This window comes from Anas platyrhynchos, chromosome 3, assembly GCF_047663525.1.
Source record: "Anas platyrhynchos isolate ZD024472 breed Pekin duck chromosome 3, IASCAAS_PekinDuck_T2T, whole genome shotgun sequence".
NCBI classification, from domain to species: domain Eukaryota; kingdom Metazoa; phylum Chordata; class Aves; order Anseriformes; family Anatidae; genus Anas; species Anas platyrhynchos.
Genome location: NC_092589.1, coordinates 46,116,011 through 46,140,034, shown reverse-complemented (window position 1 = coordinate 46,140,034; position 24,024 = coordinate 46,116,011).

Below are 24,024 nucleotides of genomic sequence, written 5' to 3'. Positions count from 1 at the left end.
GAAAAATTTAAATCTAGACATTCACCAAGCTACCATTCTGTGTTGGTTTTCATTCTTTTTATTTTATTTATCATTATTATTTTTTACATCATTTACATATATTTTTTATAGCAATGAATTTGCAATTTATTCATATTTTATGCTGATTTTTGAGTTTAATTAGAGAGCTTTGTAATGATCCATCAGTCAGGTATTTCATAAACCATGTAGAAAATCAATCTATTTTTCTGAGATCATCGTCTCTTTGTAGTTTCTAATCCTTATAAATTACTTTGACAGTGAGATTGTCTAGCAAAATCAATTTGATGATGACGCTCTATTGGATATACTAAGAAGCACAGATTGAGTACAAAATGCATGTTGAAAATGTTGAATGTTATGCAATTTGGATTATGACACTTCAAACATTCATGTTATAGGTTTTATGCTCTGCTGTGGAAAGATACACCAGCTATAGGTTTAAAGCTCTGAAGAGAATTGTGAGGTCTTTCTTTCCACAGATCCAGCATTTACATTCAAGTCTGCACATTGCATTCAAGTTTTCTGGATGAAGAAGCTGAGACCAAGGCTTCTGTATAGGAGCACTAGGTTATAAACCTTGGTAGTTACTGTGATTACTTTTTAAATTGTTCAACCATATAAAATCTAATCTATATTCACCCATAAACAAAACTTACACGGCATAAAATTATTTATTGGTAAATGATGGAAAAAGAGTTAGATAACAGATTGACATTTTAACTAGTGAAAACGGCCAGTGTTTTGAATTCCCCTTCAGAATAATTAGTTTTCAGAGGCAGAATAATTTTAAAAACTTCAAGAAGGTATAGAAGCTTTATTTTTGTTCTCAATAATTTTTCATTTAATGTCACTTTAGTCTTATGGTAGGAACTATATATCCAGATCATCACACTAATATACCTACCCAGTTAGTAATAAACTAAGCAATCAGTTGTGCTTAATTATAGGTTAGTTCTCACATGGTGAAATAAAGTATTCTTTCTGAAAAGCTTCCAAGTTTTTGAAAACAAGGCTTAAATACTCAACAGAAAAGGCTTCATTTGGCCTCAACAGAAAAGGCTTCATATCATACTGATATATGAAAATGTTGAGTTCTGATTTTAAAATATTTCCATTGCTTTAATTTCAATATACACTGAATTATTTAAGAGCTTGCTCTTGAAGTAGGTGACTACATTGTTATTATGACACCTCAAGGGGTTTAAATCTGAGTTTAAATGCCCAGATTTACTTTTCTACAGCAGTACTAAAACCTTTCCAGCTGGCTTAAATTAATTCAAGAATAATTTAAATGTGGAGATGGAGGAAGGAGTAGAAAGGAAAATAGACCTCCTATTTTGCCAAAATTTATGGGGTACATTATATATCCTTTTGTATATCACCTTACTCTAACTATACTCTCATTTCAGTAGGTCAGTTTCGCTGAATAAAGTATTCTTTATTCAATCCCTTGATTGGTATTACGTCTTTGATAAAAGGGTAATAATAATAATAATAATAATAATAAATCATTAAAATAAATTGTTTTCCTGTCAGTCTGTTCTAAACTTGAAGCTAGGTCCAAAGTTCTCTCAAATATACTGAATTATTTTAATTGATATCCTTGGGCTTTGGACTGGGCAGTGTGTGAAAGCCTGGAATGGAATTGCTGAAGACTGTTTAAAGCAAAACTGAAATAAATCTCCAGTCTACCCTTTGTGAAAACTTGCAAACAGCTTAATAAATGCTGACCTTTGTTGGCTTTTAATTCATTTTCTGGAGATCTAGGCACTGCAAGTTTATTGTTACAGTACAGATACAGATAAACTATATACATATATAACTAATTCAAAAGTGAATTAGTAGTTTCAGTTGAGATCCATTTAAATTTATTTTAAATAGCCGGTAGAGGTTGCTCCAAGATATGACAAAACACAAGGAAAGATCAGTTTCACTAATTGTTAAAAAAACAGATGTGAGGTTCTAACCAAATATATTAAGGTTAATGTGACTTAGTTTGATAGGAGAGAGAACATTTAGATTTAAAAAATAATAATAATAAAAAATCTGCAAACAGTTCAACACAGGCAATAATATATATAAAACATAGAAGCTCGATCCCCTCACATAGAGGTGTTTTAGCTCCTTTTTTTTATTTATTTTTATTTTTATTTTTTATTTTTTTAACTGCCCTTTGCTGCAGCACCTGTGCAATTATTCAAACTGGTTGTTATTTTCTCACTGTGGGTAAAGGATCATCCAAATCACATTTCATAAGCAAAGTCACGGAAGAGAGACATTGGCAGCTTAAAAATGATTTTTCTGGAAGAAATTGGTATGTTTTTTGGCTTGTCAATTAGTAATGATTTTCCATGAATAGCAATAAACACTCCCCACCACCGTCTCAGACAGGGAGGACTAGAAGTGCCTTTTCCATGTACATTTTTTGCTTTATATTCTACAGATGTGTCATTAAAGAAGTCTTAACAGTAGCTATAGACTTTGGCACATGCTCCTGAATCCACATGATCTGTCATTTATTACATATCACTTTTTCCACACATTTCTTGTCTGAATTCCTAAGTCTTTTTCAATGACAGCATGCATGAATGGTAGTTTATCATACATCCCTGTAGAGAAAAAGAGCTAGTTTCAGTGAACAAGTATATATTTGCTTTATTTAAGAACACAGAAGAATCTAGTGAATAATTGGAGCAATTCCTTTTGCTTGAATTAGGTAGTATATACCAGATGTGAGAACCAGGAAGTTATCGGTAAAACCCAAATACAAATTCTACCATCAAATCACAGCAGATGCCTACTACAAAGCTATTTTCAAACACTAGAAATCTGTACAACAAGATTGGTAGACTAGAATGATTACTATTAAATCACAGAACAGATGCCTCTGACACTTCGTGGGTAGATGTGGTGGTTTTACTCAGGTGGGTAGCTGAGCTCCACCACAACAGATCTTTCACTCCCCCTCCTCAAGGGGAAAGGGGTGGGGGGGGGATAGAGGAATACAATGAAGAGGGCTCAAGGGTTGAGATGAGGACATAGAGATCACTGAACAGTTGTCGTGGCAGGCAGAACAGACTCAGCATAGGGAGACAGTAAGATTTATTGCCTATTACTAACAGGCTATAGCAGTGAGAAACAAAGTGAACAAACTAAAAACACCTTGCCCCTATCCACCCGCTTCCATGTCCTCCCCCCAAGCAGTGCAGGAGAACAGGCAATGGGGGCTGTGTTAGTCCCTAACACTTTGTCTCTGCTGCTCCTTCATGGTCACTCTCTGTCCCTCCCATGGGATGCCATCCTTCTGGAACTGAGCCTGTGTGGGCTGCCCACAGGCAGCAGCTCTTCAAGAACTGCTCCCACATGGCTCCGTACCACGGGGTCCATCCCCCAGGAGCAAACTGCTCCAGCATGGGTCCCCCATGGGTGGGCGGCAGCTCCCCCCAGACCCCCTGGTCCTGAGTGGGCTCCTCTCCACGTGCTGCAGCTCCAGTCCACATCCACCTGCTCCACTGGGGGCTTCTCCACAGGCTGCAGTGTGGAGATCTGCTCCATGTGGAACCCATGGGCTGCAGGGGGACAGCCTGCTCCACCAGGGGCCTCTCCACAGGCCTCAGGGGAACTTCAGCTGCAGCACCTGGAGTACCTCCTGCCCTTCTTCACTAATTTTGTGTCTGCAGGACCGTTTCTCACTCCTTGCTCTCCCAGCTGCTGTTGTGCAGCAGTTTTTTATCCCTTTCTTAAATCTGCTCTCACAGAGGCAGAAACAATATTACTTATTGGCTTGGCTCTGGGCAGCTGTGGGTCCCTTTGCAGCAACAGTGAAAGGGAAGCAGCAGGAGCAGAAAACTTCAGTGATCCCAAACATGTAATGGTTGAATGTTGTGACAAGGCATAACTCAACAGTAAATTTTGAGCTATAGTACCTAACTATTTTCAGAGCCAAATAGTCAAAGAACACACAGGCACAGGAGAAATTCTGGAAGCAGGTCTGACAAACAGATCAACACTTGAATTGACAACCAGATGATGACGGACCCTCTAACACATTACTATAAAGAGCATCTCTGTATTAACAATCATAACATGTTAAAGTCCTTAGGGAAATTAATTATTCTCCACACAGAAATAAAGAAAAATAAATAAATAAATAAATTAATTAATTAATTAATTAATGCAATAATATCAACTTCTAAAAGGGCATCAGGATGAATATGTGAAAGACTGCTGAAAGAAAATTCAAAGAAGCAATCAAAAGAATGGAGTTTGGAGTCTCAAGGTAAATGTCTATTGTTTATGAAAAAACATACTGTACTACAATCAAGAAATTCTATCAAAGTTAAACTTCAGAGTAAAAGAAACTAAATGTTAACTGAAGAACTAAATGTTAAAGAAAAAACAAACAAACAAACAATATTTCAATATTTCAACTTGTATTCAAATGAATAAAATAGAAAAACAAAAATAGACTCAAAAAACTTTCACAATTTAAATATAAAACTGTCCCAAGGTAGGATAAAAACAGATTTTGAGGAAAAAATTGTTAAACAAAAATGAATAAAGATACTTAAACAGAAGAGACAGAGCCTGCCAGAGAGTATCAGGATTGGTAAATGACAGAGACATAAAAACAAGATGCACAAAAGATAAGGCCATTTATGAAAAAGTAACTAGGCTATTGTTATTACTCAAGGGGAAAGAATTTAGAGAGATTCCCAGACTGAGTTCTTTCTTTACAAGAAGTGATTGTGAAGAATAACCTGAAATTACAAAAAATGGAAGGAAAGTCAGCCAAGAGTTTATTAAACACAAGTTGCAGACAAACTACAGTTCATTAAGTCCCTAAAAATTCCTAAAGTGACAATATTTTAAACCTCTTGCTTTGCTTGTTCTTGGTTTTAGAAACACTTTGTAATCTCCATCATTTGACTCAGGATATTAGGATCTAGGACTTCACTTGTTATTTTTTTTTTTGTTACTTGTTCTTGTAGTGGGTTTACGTGGCAAGGTTTTGGTAGCAGGAGGCCATAGGGGTGATTTCTGTGAGAAAGATCTAGAAGCTGCCCCATGTTTGGGAAGGGCCCCATTGTTTTCCAGAGCTGAGCCAATAAACAATGTTGTTTTGCGCCTCTGTGAGAGCATATTTAAGACAGGGAAAAAAAATGCTGCGCCACACAGCAGCTGGGAGAGTGAAGGGAGTGAGGAACGGCACCAAGGTCAGTGCAGAAGGAGGGGGAGAGGTGCTCCAGGCGCCGGAGCAGAAGTCCCCTGCGGCCTGTGGTGAGGACCATGGTGAAGCAGGATGTCCCCCTGCAGCCCATGGAGTACCACGGTGGAGCAGGGTTTCACGCTGCAGCCCGTGGAGGAGACCACGGTGGAGCAGGTGGCCCTGCACCGACGGAGGCTGCCGCCTGTGGAAGACCCCTGCCGGAGCAGATTCCGGGCCGGACCTGTAGCCCGTGGAGAGGAGACCACGCAGGAGCAGGTGATCTGGCAGGAGCTGCTGCCCGTAGGGGAGCCAGGTTGGAGCAGTTTTCTCCTGAGGGATGGACCCCGTGGTACGGACCCATATCTGGAGCAGTTCTGGAAGAGCTGCTGCCTGTGGGAAGCCCACGCCGGATCAGTTCGTCAAGGACTGCATCCTGTGGGTGGGACCCCACAGCACAGGGGACGAGAGTGACCGAGAAGGAGCGGCAGAGAAGAAGCGCTGTAGACTGACCATAACCCCCATTCCCCCGTTCCCCTGCGCCACTCGGGGGGAGGAGGTGGAAGAGGGTGGATGGGGGGGAAGGTGCATTTGGTTTTTTTCCTTTGTTTCTCACTTCTCTTGCTTGTTAGTAATGAGCAATAAATCTTACTATCTGTCTTCTTATGCTGAGTCTGTTTTGTCCATTACAATAATTATTGCGTGATTTTCTCGTCCTTATCTCAATCCTTGAGCCAGCCCTTTTCACATATTTTCTCCCCATTCCTCTTTGAGGAGGGGAAGTGAGAGAGCGGCTGTGGTGGAGCTCGGCTGCCCACTCGAGCGGAACCACGACCGTTCTAAAGAGAGGAACAGGGTGGGGAAGCAGAAGATACTTTTCTAGTATTTGCTTACAAAGTAAAATCCACCTGTGTGATCACTAAAGTCAGATGATGATCCCTGAAGATCACTTAATTGTTGAGAAAACAGTTCTGCAGTCTTCCTGAAATTGCTTGCTCTTTAGGGACTGTGAATATAAATTCAAGCTCTGCAGAACTTCTCAGGATTAAAGCTGATATCTTCCAAATGTCATTTTATTTGTGCTGATGAAATGAGGGATCACTGTTAATGAAATTTGTGGGTTTCAGACTCTCTCACATGAGCAATGGATAGTTGGTAATATTTGCACATTAGTTTTAACCAGTGTCTATTTTAGATGAATGTAACAGTGTCTGAGAAGCCTGTGCAGAATGAAGGTGTCAAGACATGTCAAGTCCTTTTTGTCCTGAGGAAGCTTCTATTACTGGGAAACCAAGATAACGCCCTGTGAACACTTTTAAAATTAGTGAAAAGTAAGTATCTCATTTGATTTTATTTACTGATATCTCCCATAACTGTAATAGCTTCAGATGTTCTAATATTCCATTACATTTATGTGTGTGTGTTACAGCTGAGATTTTAGAGACTGAAGTATAAGCTTCAGGCATTTGGCATATTGTTCTAAGTCCTAAGCAAAATTGTTAATTTTAAAAAAATATAAATCAGAAGCTCTATTAAATGAACACTATGTTAACAAAATCTATTGTAGACAAAACAATCCAAATATAATTGAACCACACAGTTTAAGCTGAAGAATTCAGATCATTTGAATCATTTGTGATTCTGAAACTAAGAAAGTACCCTGACAACATTTGAACATGGTTTTAATGGAGCTTGGAGGAAGGGGGCTATGAAAAGTGTTCTTCCTCACTCTTTCTGTTAGTAGCTAGTCTCTTTTTGGTTAATTCAATTATATTGAAAGTCTGCTCTCTCTCCCATTGTGAAGGGTGATACTGGATGTGCAGGGACCCCTTTGTCTCCACCACTGAGATCTATGGGAAACCTCCCCCAACCTCATGACACCTGTAGCTCCCACTGGCTCCATGAGGAGGTTGAAGCTCTGCTCATCTGGGAAATGGGCTCCCATGGAGAATATGCCAGGACAGTGGTGTCCTTCCCCTGCCAAAGTGGATGAGCTGTCATGGTGAGCTACAGGGAGGCAGAGCTGGAAAAGAGGAGATAAGACAGACGGAAGAAAGGGTGTGTCCAGGAAGCACCATGCAGGGCAAAGCATGAGAAGCAATCTCCCCATAATTTTTTTGTTATGGATATCACGGAATCACAGAACTGTCTAGGTTGGAAGAGACTTCAAGACCATTGAGTCCAACTTCTGACCTAGCACTAACAAGTCCTCCACTAAACCATATCGCTAAGTTCAACATTTAAACGTCTTTTAAAGAACTCCAGGGATGGTGACTCAACCACTTCCCTGGGCAGCCCGTTCCAATGCCTAACAACCCTCTCAGTAAAGAAGTTCTTCCTAACATCCAACCTAAAACACCCCTGGTGCAACTTTAGCCCATTTGCCCTCATCCTGTCACCAGGCACATGGGAGAATAGACCAACCCCCACCTCTCTACAGCCTCCTTTAATGTACTTATAAAGAGTGATAAGGTTGCCCCTGAGCCTCCTTTTCTCCAGGCTGAACAAGCCCAGCTCCCTCAGCCGCTCCTCGTAGGACTTGTTCTCCAGACCCCTCAGCAGCTTCATTGTCCTCTGGACTCGCTCAAGCACCTCCATGTCCTTCTTGTAGCAAGGGGCCCAAAACTGAACACAGTACTCGAAGTGCGGCCTCAACAGAGCTGAGTACAGGGGGACAATCACTTCCCTAGACCTGCTGGCCACACTGCTTCTTATACAAGCCAGGATGCTGTTGGCCTTCTTGGCCACCTGAGCACACTGCTGACTCATATTCTCCGACTATCCACCAATACTCCCAGGTCCTTCTCTGCCTGGCAGCTTTCCACCCACTCCTCTCCCGGTCTGTAGCTCTGCTTGGGGTTATTGCGCCCCAGGTGCAGGACCTGGCACTTGGCCTTGTTGAACTTCATGCAGTTGACCTCAGCCCATTGTTCCAGCTTATCCAGATCCTCCTGCAGAGCCTTCCTACCCTCGAGCAGATCGACACACGCACCTAACTTGGTGTCATCTGCAAACTTACTGAGGGTGCACTCAATGCCCTCATCCAGATCATCGATGAAGATATTAAAGAGGACCGACCCCAGCACTGAGCCCTGGGGAATGCCACTAGTGACCGGCCTCCAACTGGATTTGACTCCATTCATCACGACTCTTTGGGCCCAGCTATCCAGACAGTTTCTAACCCAATGAAGCATACGCCAGTCCAAGGCAAGAGCAGCCAGATTTTAAGAAGAATATCCTTTTCTGAGCTTCTGTTTGAGTTTCATGGCTAACGGATATTTTCTGGTTTGGGATACACTGAAAATATAAACATAACTAAGATTTGCCTGCTCTTGGATCAGTGGGAGCCAACTGTGCTACCCTGACAACACCTAAGTGGGATCACTGCTTTTCCATAGAGTAACATTCTCTGTAATTCCAGAATAGGTAACCTTAGATGCTCTTTTTAAACACACATGATCCCTTCCTTAAAAAAAAAACAAAACATATTTGCCTTTGCAAAAAGCATACATATTCATTACTCTTGCTTATTCATTTTTTATTTTTTTTTTTTTCCAGATGCTATATTTCATTTGAGGCAAATAAGCCTGTCCAGGACATTGATGTTTTTCAGCCATAATCCTTTTACTTATTTTATCTTAGATAGTAAGACAATGCACCTGGTATATATTATTGCTTTTCTTAGTCTAACTTGGGACAGAAACATTACAGGAATGTAGTATTTTCAGGAAAGACAGTTTTTCAGGCAACATTAAAGTAGAGAATCTGAACTGATCAGATTTATTTACTTATTTATTTATTTTTCCCCCTGGAAGGATGGTAAAGAAATGTTGATTCCAAACTTAGTGCAAGGACTAATAAGGACTAAGCCCCTGAAGTGCAGCTACAGCTTACACCAAGAATATCTAGGTCTTGTTAACGACTTGTGTAATCTTCTTGTACGGCCTGTAGCAGCAATCATGCACACTTTCAGAATCAAACACTGTCCCTAAGGAGACTTACAGAAATCTGTGTCATTCTTTTATTCTCCATTAGGAAAGCAGACTTCCATTACAAACTAACTCAAATATTGGTCCATGTGATTTACTAGTAATTTTTGAGACTCCTGTAAAAATTGGGTTTAGGATCTGGAAAGGGTATTTAGCAGTCTCTTTTCAGAATTCACACTGCGTTGGAACAGAATGATGGAAAAAATAATTTTAGATGTGAGTGCTACTATCATTGTGATGGATGGAGGTCTCACCGTGGATAGTCCTCTGAAAACATCAACCCCACATTCAGTGATGGTCTAAAAGGCAAACATAAATTATTAAGAAAGAAAATCAGAACAGTATGGAAAATACCATCCTGCCAGTAAACAAAGTTATCGTGTCTTAAGTAATTCATAGATCTGTAGTAACACAGGAAAAAAAAGTCAGATTGAACTTTAAATACTGCCAGCAAATGCCAAGGACAGTGAGAGGTATGAATGCATATTGTGGGTTTTACATGTGCAAAGACTGTTTGGTATAGAAAAGACATGACTGGCGGAGAATAACTGTGAAAGGTGTAGAGAAATGAAATGAGGAATGCTTGTCTCCAGTAAAAAGATCAGGGATCAAGTTTAAAAGAAGCAAAAGGAATACTCTTCACATGGCACTTAACTAACTGATGTATTCCTGTCCACAGAAAGTGGCTAAAGCCAAAAATATCAAAAGAGGTATTATACAAATTTGGGAAGGTTAGGCTCACTAGGGAATATTAAACCTGCTAGTTCATATTCAAACTCTGCCTCGGGATGTGTCTAAATTGCTAATTTCCAGAAGCTGGGTGTACAGGTAAAAGATTATTCCCTCCTTGCCTCTTTGCCTTATTTTCTTTGCTCCAGTTTGAAATTTCTGGTCAAAATAAAAGACAGCAGGAGAATACCCTGTAACTATGTGTGCCAACATTTGGGCTGTAGTCAGACATTGTATTTAAAAGGGCTTGTCTTGATGAAGCATGAGAATTGCAAGTCTTTCTCAAAAATATTTGTAAGGTAAAGCAAATTTTTCTGGCTAATTTTAACTTGTGCAAATTACTAGTGATCATAGCATTGGGAGCAATCTTTCATAGTTACAGATGAGCTGTGGGGTGGCAAATACTTTCTCATCTGTAAGTTATGGTTTCAAATTATTATCATTACTTTGCTGATTGTTTGTGCTGTTTTTATTTATTTTTTATGGCAAGAGTGGGTACTTGTGCTTGATGCCGTGTTATTATTGTCAAGGATGATTCATAAGGCATGGTGTTCGCAGTAATAGTCTCATTCTGTGGTCTCTCACACAGCAATTGTCTCACAGAATGGTATCAGATTTTTGGGGTTTGTATTGCTATTTGTTCCATAAAATACTGTCATGTATTGCCTGTACAACAGCCTTCTATTTCTCTCCATCTGCCCTGTTTCTCCAGCTAGTCTGACCAAGTGTTGGAAGGCTATAAAATTAGATATTTTCTTTCAAATGATAAACTTTGTATGCTATTAATCTCTCCCAACACTCTTTAATGATTATGGAACACTGTAGTCTTTTTTCTTATGAAGTTTCCATCTGATCTGTTAGACATAGTCATAACCATGTAACCACCAGGCCAATTCAGGAGCAAATCATTTCCCTTCCTGCTCTAAAGCAGTAATTTCCTTTTCTTCTGACAGGAGGAGATGAGAAGTCATAGGATTTCTGTCACCATCACTGCAGTTATAAGAACTAGTTTGTTGAATGTGGAATGAGTCTGGGACTCCAGCCTTTTTTTTGCCCTGTGACTGGAAGAAACTGTCAGTAAGTTACACTTCTTAGTACTTTTCTGTCCTGTGAAGTTTACTTGAGGTGAAGGAACTGAGCATGGGCTCAGTTGCCTCTTGGTGTTTTTTTTTTCTTCCCATCCTTCCATTCATGCTAGTCTGACGAGCAAAGGAGCTGGAATGGATGGTACAACATGATATAGCCTAGTCTTCAGTGATGATCTTGCTCCTGTACTGGCAGAAGAATAGCCAGAGCTGGATAAGGCTGCTACAGCAGACAGCTGTCCTCGGTCCTCTTGTGGCTCTCTCTACACAACATCAAGTATTTGGGCCAAGTACAAGACTATCTGCAAAAGTACCTCTGATCTTCAGAGGTGTTAAGATAATTTTATTAAAATTCTTCTCTCTCCTGAGCTATTTTGTGGTCTTCATTGTAATCTGAAATGTTATAGGTGGGCTTTGGATGGTGTAAGGACAGAAAGGTACATCTAAGCCAAGTCATCCTCTGCATTCCTTGCATTCAGCAGGCAGCAAAAAACACTGTTTTGGCACAGATTACATGTCCTACTTTAGACTGGTATTGCGGGATGAGATGAAGCATGCCTTGGCATTGCCTGATTCTTTACATCAGGCAGCCTGCAGAGACTGGCTTGGATGTGGGTTGAATATCCCTGAGGAAGGAGAGTTTCATGGATAACTTAGCTGACTTAACATCAAGCTTCCATCAAATGAGCAACTCTCATTTTTTCTTCTTTACCCCTTCTGTTTCCCACCACACCCTTCTTTAGGGCAGCAATTCGTTTAATCCCACAGTGACCCAGTTTCTGGGACATAATTGACAGAAGGGCATATGCATTTTTTTTATTTTTTTCAGGGATAGCTTCATGATAATTTGGCTCCTGGAATCAGCTCATACCTAAAAGATCCAAAAAATGCCTTTTCCTTTTCAAACAAAATTAAAAAAAAATAATAAAAAAATAGTGGGAATTCACTGATAGGAAAGGACAGTAGGAAGACCCCATTTCAACAGCAACTGGTAGTTAGATGGACTTTTCTATACCATCTTTCTCCATTCATCATCATTCCAATTATAATGGCTGCTGTGGAATAGATTGCTCACATCAGTCTTATAACTGAATATTTCAGTGTAAACACCTTCATATTCTCATGAGCAGTTGCAGTCTAAGAACTTCAGTGTGGGCCGAAAAGCAGTGGGCTCTGCATAGTGGCTGCCTCTCAGGCTGGACATGAGAAGAAGGATGAGGAAGTGTAGGTTTAGGTCTGGGTGCCATCAGGCTGATCACTTTCAAGACAAGACAAAGGAATTAAAAATGGATCTCAGTGGAGTTACATTAAATAAATCCCTTCATGACTTAGCTCTAAGACTCTGTTTAGCTTTGTGATTGTAGTAGCTAGTCTCAAATCTTGATTTCTCTCCTATGTGAAGATGAAGATTTCACAGAAATTTTCACCCTAAAGATTATTTTTGATCTGTTAAAAAATCCAGTTCAGATAAAGAGGCAAAGAATTCAAATGTTTTCCACTGAGAACTGGTGAAGACTATATGAAGTCACAATGTCATATGGATTTGCTTAAACTGAAGGAATAATAATTCACATGTACACTTTATAGTCTGTGTGCTAAAGCTTAGCACAGCCTTCCTCTAAATCCTGACATGTGTTTTTTTCCTAGCAGAACAGAACCTAAATACTTGGTAAGTGGTGTAATGCAGTGGTAAAATGATAAAACTCATATTCAGCTAAAATTGTTCTTTACTGCCCTCTTGTTTCTTTTGGCTCACGCAAGAAGAACAAAGAAAAAATGGAAAAGAAAGTCTTAATGAAAATAGAGAATGGTGGTGCCAGACAGAGGATGTGACCTGTCAGAGCACTGATCTCAGGAGATTGCTCTAGGAATCCCAGCCAGGTTGGCAGCTACTGTTCGTAGCTTCTTGCTCTAGCATCGCATAGAAATTCCTAAAGGCAAGCAGTCAGAGATTTTCTTCACTGAATTTTAACTGACGCAATCCTGATTCCTTTAAGAAAAGCATGTTTTCCTCCATTTCCAGACACGATCTTATTTTTTACTACAACATGCACTGCATCAGTGATGAAGACTGAAGGGATTTTGGTTCAATTTAAGTTAAGCAGTGTGTGTCTCTCTTTTATGTATTATTGTACTGATGCCTTAACTGTTTCAAACTGGATTGGGCAAAAGTTTTGAGGAAAACTTTAAAGCCTGGCAGTTGAATTTGGATTTAAGAACTGTTCCAAACTCTAATGAAGCCACAGAGAGTATGTTAGGTTGTTGTTCAGACCCTAAATAGCTAACCTGATCTTGTCTACCATTAGGTGAAGATTTATGAAAGAGAAGAGAGGCAAAGGAGAGAACACTTTCTGAAACATCCATACAGTAAAGAAAAACAGGAACAAGGAAATTTGGGGGGAAGATCTTATCAAAGAGATTTGATATTATTTTGATATTGATATTTTGATTTTATATTATTTTGAGTTATTGATATTATTTTAAAATAATCTCAAAACTGGTTTTCCACATTCAGTTAAGAATATCAAGAGCTGCCTCCTGATAGCTGATAATAACCTAGAAAGTATTGCCTTAGGTGCTGTAGAAAAATGTCCTTGAAATTCTCTTGTATTTCCATACAAGAACACAAGTCTCACAAGAATGGAGATCTTTATGTCTGAATACAAAGCAGCTTAAAAATTGAAAGAGTAATATGCATCTATCTATCCAGTGGCTTTAAAGGAGAACCATTTCCATAGAGGCTAAGGAGCAATAAACTGAACACTGAATGAATATGTATTTTCAAACCTCAGAAGTGGAAATATGATTCATCCAAAAAAAATATGCAACTTTATGGTGGTTTGAATTTAACTATTTTTTTCTTTAGCCTTTCTTTATCTTCTTTAGACTTACCATATATGGACAGGCTCAGGCTTATTAATTCATTGCACATAAAACAGACTGAAACCATACTCACTCATTTCTGACCTGATAAAAATGGACATTATTTAGTTTCAAGAAATGATATGTTTTGATGTGCCTTTTAATGTGTTAAGCATTAAAACAGATCAACATTAATTCTGACTACGGGGGAGAGAGGAGACACCTTAGGCTAACTTAGCTAGAAGCATGCATATGTAGGTGGGAGGTCAACATTTAAGCCTTTGCTTTGGCCCCCACCAATCTACCATGAGCCCTACAACTAAGCTGTCACTTTTCCTTTGTAAAAGAAACCCACTCAGTCTCTTAGCTTTGGAGAGGGGTCCTTTGACCAACCTTGTTTTTTTGATAGATTTTACTCTTTGGGGAGAGGGGAAAAAAAAAAAAAAGTAATTAAATTAGCAAGTTGGCCAGCTACAATGGAAAGGAAATAATGAAGGGCTGTGCCTAAGATAGAACGACACACCTATTTCATCTGCGCCTATTTCTGAACTGTCATTTACTTTGATTTATAGCCATGGTTTTGAAATATTTTAATGTCGAGAATGTAGTTTGCTCCAAGATTTGAAATAACACAGACGTCAAAGCCAATAAATATCACACCTTGAACTTGGACAATAAACCAAATGCATCAAGAAAAGGCCTGCATTTTTAATTAATTAATCACAAAAATGCTGTCCTCTGGCCCATGATGCAGGATGTCACTTAGAAGAAAAACATATGTTTCTGGACCCTGCCAGGAGAGATTCCCTGCTTGGTTTTGACTTGATACATCATATTCAGGTGCACTGTGGTATGCCTTGAAGTTCATACCAAAAACAGTTTCTGGATTTATTGTCCCATACAGTAAATTTAGATACAATGCACCAGTGCCAGATCCACTGTAAGCATCCGAAAGAATCATTTGCTAATTTTTGTTGAGTAAACAGATAACTATCAGTGATCTTTGAAGTCAGGAAAAGACTATAGTACACAGACCTAAGAGACTAAATGTCTTACTTGTCTGGTAAAGGGACTGAATATTTTTCATGCCTAGATCACTGGCTCAGATATATCTAATTCTAACATTACACAAAATTCGCTATCATCTCCCATTGTTTAAAGAGCAGCTGCTATGAAAAAAAATAGGTGATCACTATTTAAACTCTTACCAGACAAATAAACATATGTCGATTAACACTCAAATGGTAAAAAAAGAGAAAGACAACCTGAATAAAATAAGAGCCCAAATACATGCCCCTTTCATTACCACTCTTGAACCAAACCTCTCTTTGTATTACTGGAATGTTTGCATAAGCTTTATTACTTTCCCATTTCCAGACAGCACTCCAACTTGAGCTGAAGAAATACCACAAGAAAATCTGCTCTTACTGAATTTCCAGATGTTTGAAACCGGTTGGCCTAGGAATTGCAATGTATCCGTCAGAACTCTTTCCTCCTTTTCTCTTTACAGTCCTCGTGATCCTGGTAGATCACCACCTTCCAGATGTGGTAAGCAACACAGATATCACCTTTACAACGCTGCACTGTTCTTTGTCTATCACCTAGCATTGGAGAAGGATGGGGCACCCAAGGGCTGTGAGATGCAATAAGATGGTAGATATTGCCCTCTCTTTCATTTACCCCCACAAAAAAAAGTGGTTTCCAGGTTTAAGATTGAGTGGACACAGAGATGTTGCAGAAACAACCAAAGAGTGTGCTGACACACATTAGAGACAAAAAATGTAGCTCCCAGAGGAGGGGTCAGAACAGGTGATTGAAAGCATAGCTTAAACAGCAGGGTGGAATGACTTGTTTTAAGCTGATTAAGACAAGCAGTTTGGGAACCAGCTCTGGCTTCAGAAACCATGTACTTTAGCTCCTCCAGCTCAGTCTGTTTGGGGAAATATCTTTTTCAGAGGAACATTGTGTGATGATAACAAGTATCAGGCAAAAGCCCAGGTCACCGTGCAAGTTTGGTAAAACAGGTGATGAAACAGGGCCAAGGTGAGGTCAGGAAGATAGCCAGCAGGTTCAGGTCAGGAACAAACAGGAGCAAGACTGCAACACAACCCCAGGAAGACCAAGGGTGAGAGAAGCTTGAGAAGTCATCAAGGAAAGTGGTGTCAGCTGTGGCTGAGGGTTTCCCACAGCACAGTGCGGATGAGCTCCCTCAATATATTCAACTTGCTATACAAATATGTGAGAGAAAGCATATTTCATACACGCTGCAGAAAATAGTGGCAGAGTTTGCAGTGGTCTCTAATTTCATATGATAGTGATGGTTTCATGGTTTCTGGTGTCCCCCACCTATCCACCCCTGCCAAGAACCACACCACCTATGGTTCTTCTGCCAAGCATTTTAGCCATCCTCAGAATAGATTTTGAATGCCTGAAAGACAGTGAGCAGGAGCCATTTCAAACATTTCATTTATGTGCTTGATTGAAGTATTTATTTCCATGGTCTGCATTGAGATCCAACCCTGTAACTACCCCAGAGTGTGGGTGGGCAGGATTGTTCCCTGCTCTTTCATTCTTAAATGCTATAATCCTTTACATTCTTCCTGGATATTTTGAAAATATAGGAATTCTGCTCATCAAAGTTCAATGTGGAGCACGCATAATCTATAGAACTTAAAGAAAAGCTGTGTTACACACTTATGGTCAACCTGTGGCTCATTTTTGGTGAGCAACTGTTGCAGAAACCTGATTCCAGCTACACCAAGACAGTTTCAGAGCAAGTAAATCCTCAGGTGGTGCAAATGTCTGCTCTCCTGAAGGCTGCAGTAAAAGCACTTGGGGCCTAACGCAGTCACACTTCACAGCCCTCCCAACTGCACTGAGTCAGTAGAGTGACTCAGAGCAGCCCGGTAAAGTGCCCTAAAACCTATCCTTTGCCCCCCTGCACAGCCTCCTCACGTTGTGTCATGCTTTTACAACCTGTCAACAAGTATTATTTAGAACTGTTGACAAATCACAATAGGAACTGCCTCCTGCCTTTAAAAAGTGATATTCATAAAGCACTTGGCACTTGCTCTGATGTAATTTCAGGAGTTCCACTTCTAGTTCCAACTTAAAACCAGGAAAAGCAGAAGTGGAAATATATTTTTAATAGTTGACCAAGAATTTTCAGACCTTGACATGGCCTCAGATTCAATGTTGCTTGCCAAATTTGGGATGTAATTTTGAACCTGTTTAAAGGTTTCACAGGAATGAAAGGCATCACAGAGTAGTAGTTAGAGTAGGCAATATGAAGTGAATGATCTGAATTATTTTTCAGATATGATTCTGGGATGGTTGTGTACCCACAGAAAAGTTCTGAATCTATCTCTATTTCTAAATAGGTACATGGGAAATAACATCTATAATTATATTTTGCAGAATAAATGTAGTATATTAAAATGATTACATAATACCGTTCCTAATAATACTACTCCAAAAGGCAATGTAAAGGTAATTGAACAACAAACAAAAGGCATGCTAAAGCTAAACTGCAATAAGGCCCAAATCCAGCTAAGCACTTAAACACATGCATAACTTCAAGCAGTAAGTATTAATGTCTCTCACATATATGATGTTCTGCATATGCTTAAGTGTTTAACTGGACTGGAGCCTAAATTCACAAAAGCAACACTAAATCTCAATCCTTAATTTTTGCACCTTTGCTAAATTCTCACTTTAATGCTCCTTATATTCACAATTTTATTTATATTTGCAGGAAAGAAATGTACTTCTGTACAGTATTTATGAGTACATCCATGTGCATGTGCATCTGTATGTCTGTAGTCTAGGCATAATTTTTAGAGTGTTCTCTGTCCTTTCTGATATATTTTCCTACTGATCAGACCAGTAATATGCTACTGTATTTGTTCAAGCAGCACCGAAAGATTTTTTTCATAGAACTTTCCTGCCAAAAGGAGTGCACTGGCACGAATATCACCATTTTATTCATAAGATATGACACAGCCCCACAGTATTTAAGTGACAAAAATAACACTAGTCAGCCTTGATTCAAAAGCTGTGCAAGTTTGTTAATGTGGTGCTGTGTTTTCAGCAGGGCTTATAGTCTTACTCACACATAACACAATCCGTAATGAAACAATCTAACTTTCAAATCACAAAATCACATCTGGATGATATTCAACCTTCTGGGAGTGTACATGGAAAGAAAATAAGTCTTTTGACGAAAGGTCATGGAGACATAGACACAGAGTGGCATTAATATTAGTTAAAACTTCTAAAATTCTTCATGTGAGAGCCATTGTCAGGGCTATTGTACACTGTATGCGTGGCATCTACCCAAACAAATTAAAATCAATTAAAAGAAATGTAATCTAACCTTATTTTCTATTTATTTATTTATTTGGACACAAACATGAAGTCATGTTTATTTACATGGCTTCTTACTTTCAAGGAAGAAATTTCTAAAAATGAAAGTAATGCCACCTTTTACCTGTTTTCTCAAGTTAAATGAAACTATTCCAGAAGTTTCCAATACAGATGGGTGTGTGCCAAATGGCATAGAATTCCAGTTTAATTTCACTCAGGGCACAACTCTTTAAATGTTTATCCAAAGCTCCTCTGAATGAATCAGATCTTCAGACAACCAGATTAAGAAGAATAATTATGCATCTATATTATTGTTGTGTTGGTGTAAAGCAGATGTTTTAGGATTACGGTGGTTAGAAAAGGATTAAATCATATGCTAAAAGGTTAGCTTTGTTCAATATTTTAAATCTGTGTTTCAGTTTCAAGTGTTCCTGTAGCAATAGCTACAGTGATTTGTGTATCCGGGTTAGTTTAAGTGTTGCAACTTGATAAGACCTCAATGGGCTTTGTGGCTCTGTTTTGAAGAATGGTCAGTTTAAGCTTATCCAAAGCTTGTGTGATAGCTCCAGTATTGAGAAATTGGACTGAAGTTTAACTTTGTATAATATGACTTTATATTTTGGGTTGAATCAGAGACAGTATTAACATCTGAACAAAGAAAAGAGTGACGCTCCTAAAAATTGGAGCTAATTTGTATCAACTGAAAGGTTGAACTATTTTGCTTACCATTGACGGTGATAACAACACACTCCCACAAAATGTTGGTATCATTGTATTTATTTTGGAAGGGAACAATGCAAAAATAGTGATTTGAACTAAGTCTGTAAAAAATGCAGTAATGCAAAATGTAGTATATTTGCAGTGTAACTCACATTATCAAAGAAACTGGTAAATGGATTACTCTAAAACAAAAATCCAAGCACAGAGTAATCTGAACCTGCTAAAGGTTGTTATTAGTTAATGCATACAAATACTTGAATTTCTTCATTCAAGCACTTTAACTAAAGATAATGTATAAAAACACTTTTCTTTGAAACAAAGAATATCTTCCTCGTTTTCACTGGCCAAACAGGTAAGCTTAAATGATACTTTATTTATTGAAACATTAGTGTTATTTGGGAACCCAATCATTTTTATTAAGGAGAAGCTCAGTGTGAATTAAGCTGATGTCCAGAATTTAGACAGTAAATAGGGTTTGAAATATCAAAAAGTCGAGACTACAAATGAATGCTGCTCCTGCTTTTCTTCCTTGTTTAAGACATTAAGACATATATTAGCTTCAAGTACCAGATCTTCTGAACAGACTTGGGTTTAAAAGATAAAAAAAAAAAAAAAAAAAAAAAAAAAAAAAGAGAGAAGGAAGAAAAAAAAGGAAAAGATTTAAATCTCCATGGGCAGCAGAGAGAAGCTTATATTCTTCATAATCTACTTCTTCCTTTAAAATAACTCCAGTGCATGCATGAAAATGAAATTTGATAAATTGACTATACCAAGTGGGAACGTCATATAAAACCTTACCTTTAGTTAAAGTAAACTGTTTTTCATAGGATTTATGATCTAACCAGAAATATCCTACAGGCCTGCATTATTGTATATCATAATTTTATGAAGGAAATGTTTACAGAAAAACATACAGATTTTAAAGTAAAGACTCTGTAAAGAACTAAGGTCAGAGGTAACTAACCTTATCTACAGATTTCTAAAATCCATCTGCTCCACCTAGGATGAACGGTCAACAAGACACAACATATAATACACTATTCCCCTTTATATATTGAAAGAGATACTTATGCTGTGTATTTTCTGTACTTTTGTTTGCCCATTCAGAAATGGCAGGAGAGCTGGAAGAGTTTGAGAAAGACCAGTGGGATGACCAAAGGTCCTCACTTCTGCATGGGCTTCATGGCCATGCACTTCTCTGCAATAGAGAAGGATTTGTATTTGTTTCTTTAATGAAGTCCTCCATTTACACATCACCATCACTATGAGTGGTAGCTGTTTATATTATCAGAACGTGTCTAGGGAGACAATATGGACCAGGATGCTTATGTGGCAAGTATCATGTCTATCTGGAATACAATGTAATTGTCAATACAAATGGTCACACTAATTTACAAACTCCTGACATTCCTTCTGGAAGAGAAGTATCTAAAACTGCAACCTCCAGCTCCTGGAAAATGATCATATTTTTAACACTTTCAACCTAAACAAAGCACAGCAGTATATTTCTTGTTCCAGTTTCCAGCTTCTAAGGTTCCTTTCTGTATTATTTGACATGCTGAATTAGCAACCTGGAAATATCTGGGTCTAGATTGACTAGATTGCAAAGTTTTCCTTGCTTTTATGTCTCTGTGTGTAAATAAGGTAACATTTGTAACTGGTTGCAAAACGTAATTTGAGTCCCTTTCAGACCTCTGGCTGAAATCTTCTTTCCTACTTTCTCCACCAGAGCTCTGAAAAGGTGTGTAAAACTACAACCAATAAATTGAAATAAATACATAAATAAATAAATAATAGTTTAAAAATCACTTTTATTTTCATTTGCATGCAGTTGTTTAATTTATATTAAAATGTAACACAATGATTATCCAAGATATGCTTGTGAGTAATCATTAACCTAGGGTTAATTCTTTGCAGTGTTATCAGGAGTACCAAGAAGTGTATATTTAGATATTGGTTCCAGAGCATTCACAGCAATTCTGCTATGCGTTGTTCTCTTGGTAATTGGCTTTAGAGGCACTTCATCCCTATCCATTTGGAGCAATTCTTTTAACTGGCACTAGAAACTTTCATTGCTGTGATTACAGTGAAAAACTTAATTGCCAATTGCTTTTGTTTAGAATTGTGAAACTAAAATTTTGAGTAAACTCCCACAGCATTGAAATAATAGTTTAAAATGCTGTAGGTTTACTAGAGATACATGATTTCCAGCAATAACAAAGGAATGAGTTCACTGACTCTGTCAGTCTTTTCCACTTCTATGTTCCTATATTAGAGACGTACACAATAAAAACAGTGTAGAGATTGTGAATTTAACCTTAGTATTATTATCAGGAATAATATAAGTGGAGAATTTATAAAATGTTACTTTCTCTAGAATGTTTTCCTGTTGTAATCTTTAAACAAAACTTGACTGATTTGAAATGTCCTGAATAGCTTTTGATTGCTTCCATGGTTTAAAAGAAAATAACCTTTAAAGTAAAAGGAAGTCATAAACCTATCACAAGAATTTAAAATATATACTGAGTATTCAAATATATTCAGTTCCATGGTCACATTTGCCCAAGAAATTACCATTACTGCAAGTAAAAACTACTTTACATTTACAAACTGAATTTACATCCAGACCAAGCAACAGCCTACTCAAACTACATGCATAAATGGATTTGAAAATTATTTCTCACATGGAAATACGAAACAATCAATATTTAATATACTTTAGAGATAATGACATGCTTTAAAAGTTTTGTTGTTGTTTTCCCTGTGTTTACTGAAATTCATTAGATTGAATTAAGGAGATAGCAGCCAATGGGTCATGTCCAGTCACGTAAGCTTTTATTTATCCATTGGTTGGCACGGGATAAGAAGTAGCACTGACAGTTAGAATCAATTCAATCACTCGCATTAGAAATCACAGCAAATTCATCACTGAACAGGAGTGAGTCCAAATCATAAGCTATTCTGTTTTTACATATCAATATGGTATTATTGGATTATTAAAATGTTAACTATATGTGTGAGTATATGTGTGTGTATATATATATATATGACGCAGACTTATCAACTGAGGAATGAATTCAAGACTTCAGTACTACTTTGTATTGCAAATGTAGTCTTGGGAAAGCACACTAATTGTTTCCTTCTTTAGCAAGGTTCTGCAGATACTGTTGAGTAACGAAACGTGTTCACTAAAAAAAAAAAAAAAAAGTCGGCTTCAAGATAACATCACATCGAACAAAAGAGTGGTGTGAGGAGATGGGGTGAGGCTGGAATTGGTTGTAGAGTTTAATTTCTTCTGCCTGGGCAACCATCTGTATCATTTGTTCACTTGTCGCATATAGGTTGTGAAAGAATGCAATATGTTGAAAAGTTGTTAACCACAAAGATGCTATCTGAGCAACTGTCAGCGTGCTTTCAAAAGTACTATAATCAACAAAGATTTGTTTTAGAGACTTGATAAGGGTGGGGTTGACTACAGCTTTTTGTTTAAAATGGTTAGAAGATTGCTATGGCAGTGACTAGGGCAACAGCAAAAACAAGGAATCAGCCAATACAGCATACACATATATTACATATACTGCCTCTTTTACATCAGCTGATATGGCAGAGCTTCAACTCCCCTAATAGCTTTTCCATTTGGCCCATAGAAACTTAGAAAACCTTAATTTCAGATGGAGTGAACACCCATTCAAGGCTTCAAGTCAACTACCACAAACAGCCTAATGCAAAGGAGATTTATAATATGTGTAAACTAGAAAATATTTCTGGAGATTCACATTAATGTCTTTAAGTAAATGAGTAATATTTAAGGTTTTTGACTATGATTTTCTGTTCAGCAGGTACCCGGAATTTTACACTTTCTCAGATTCGATCAATGTAGTGAAAAAACTGCTGAACTTCAGAATCTCTCTCTCTCGCCTTCTCCATTTCTTTTATTCCTTTGTTTATTTATCTGTTTTTGATGAAGGAAGCACAAAAGCTTGGAAAATAATTTCTAGAGAATAACAAAAAAATAACCTTTATAGCTGGCTTTTTAATGTTATCTGAATGTCCAACTCTACCAATTGATTTTGGTACTTATCAGACAAGAGTTTATAACTTTTTATTACCTTTTGTTTAGGGATCTAGAATTACATCCCTCTATCTACGTGCATTAGTTCTGAAGAATTATTCTATTATCCATTATTTTGGTGGAAAATAATACTTTCTACACAGTTTCTTTTAGAATGACTGCTTATTTTTGAGAGTTTCTCAGAAGAGAAGAAAAAAATGAATCAGATCACACATGCATTATGCAAAGTTCAGTTAAGTAAACATAAGGTGAGAAAAATGAGATCTGGGCACAGTGAGGACCAATGTCTTTCAAGAGCCTTTAATTTCAGCATATTTGCGTGTTGGCCTGTACATATTTACCAGAATGGATGTCTCTTATCTGGTGACGGGAAAACCTACAAGATAAGATTTGTGACAGATATCTATCCCAGTTTATGAACACGTAAAGAACAGCACTGGCTTTCTACTAACAAAACATAGTGCTATGGGAGAATACAGGGCCAGAAATCTCAAATGCCTTGTGCTTGCATTACTGTAACTGTGAAGTTCAAAGCCAGTATGTATATAGGTTCAGTAAGAAATGGAAATATTTTTCAGGTATCTTCCTTTATTTTTCACAAAAATTAGTAAGTTTGTAATTTGGAAACACTGCTTGCTTTCATCTCTCTACCACCCTTAAATGTAACTTTAAACATTTGTGGAAATGGTCACTGGCTGAAATGTAATGGTTTTGCCAAAGGTAGAAGTCAAAAAAGGAAGACAGATTAAGTGTAAATTCTTGAAAGCTGGCAGAATTAACTAGAATTCTGTTTAACAGCTCAATTCTGAAATTATTAATGATTTCTCCTTGCCAACCTTAAAAAAGTTTGTAACTGTGTATTTCTTCTAAAGCCATATATCTTATTAATTTTAATACATTTTCAGTGTAATCAGTCATAATACAATGGAAAACCCATTGAACATAAATTAATCCATAATATGCTTTTATATGGAG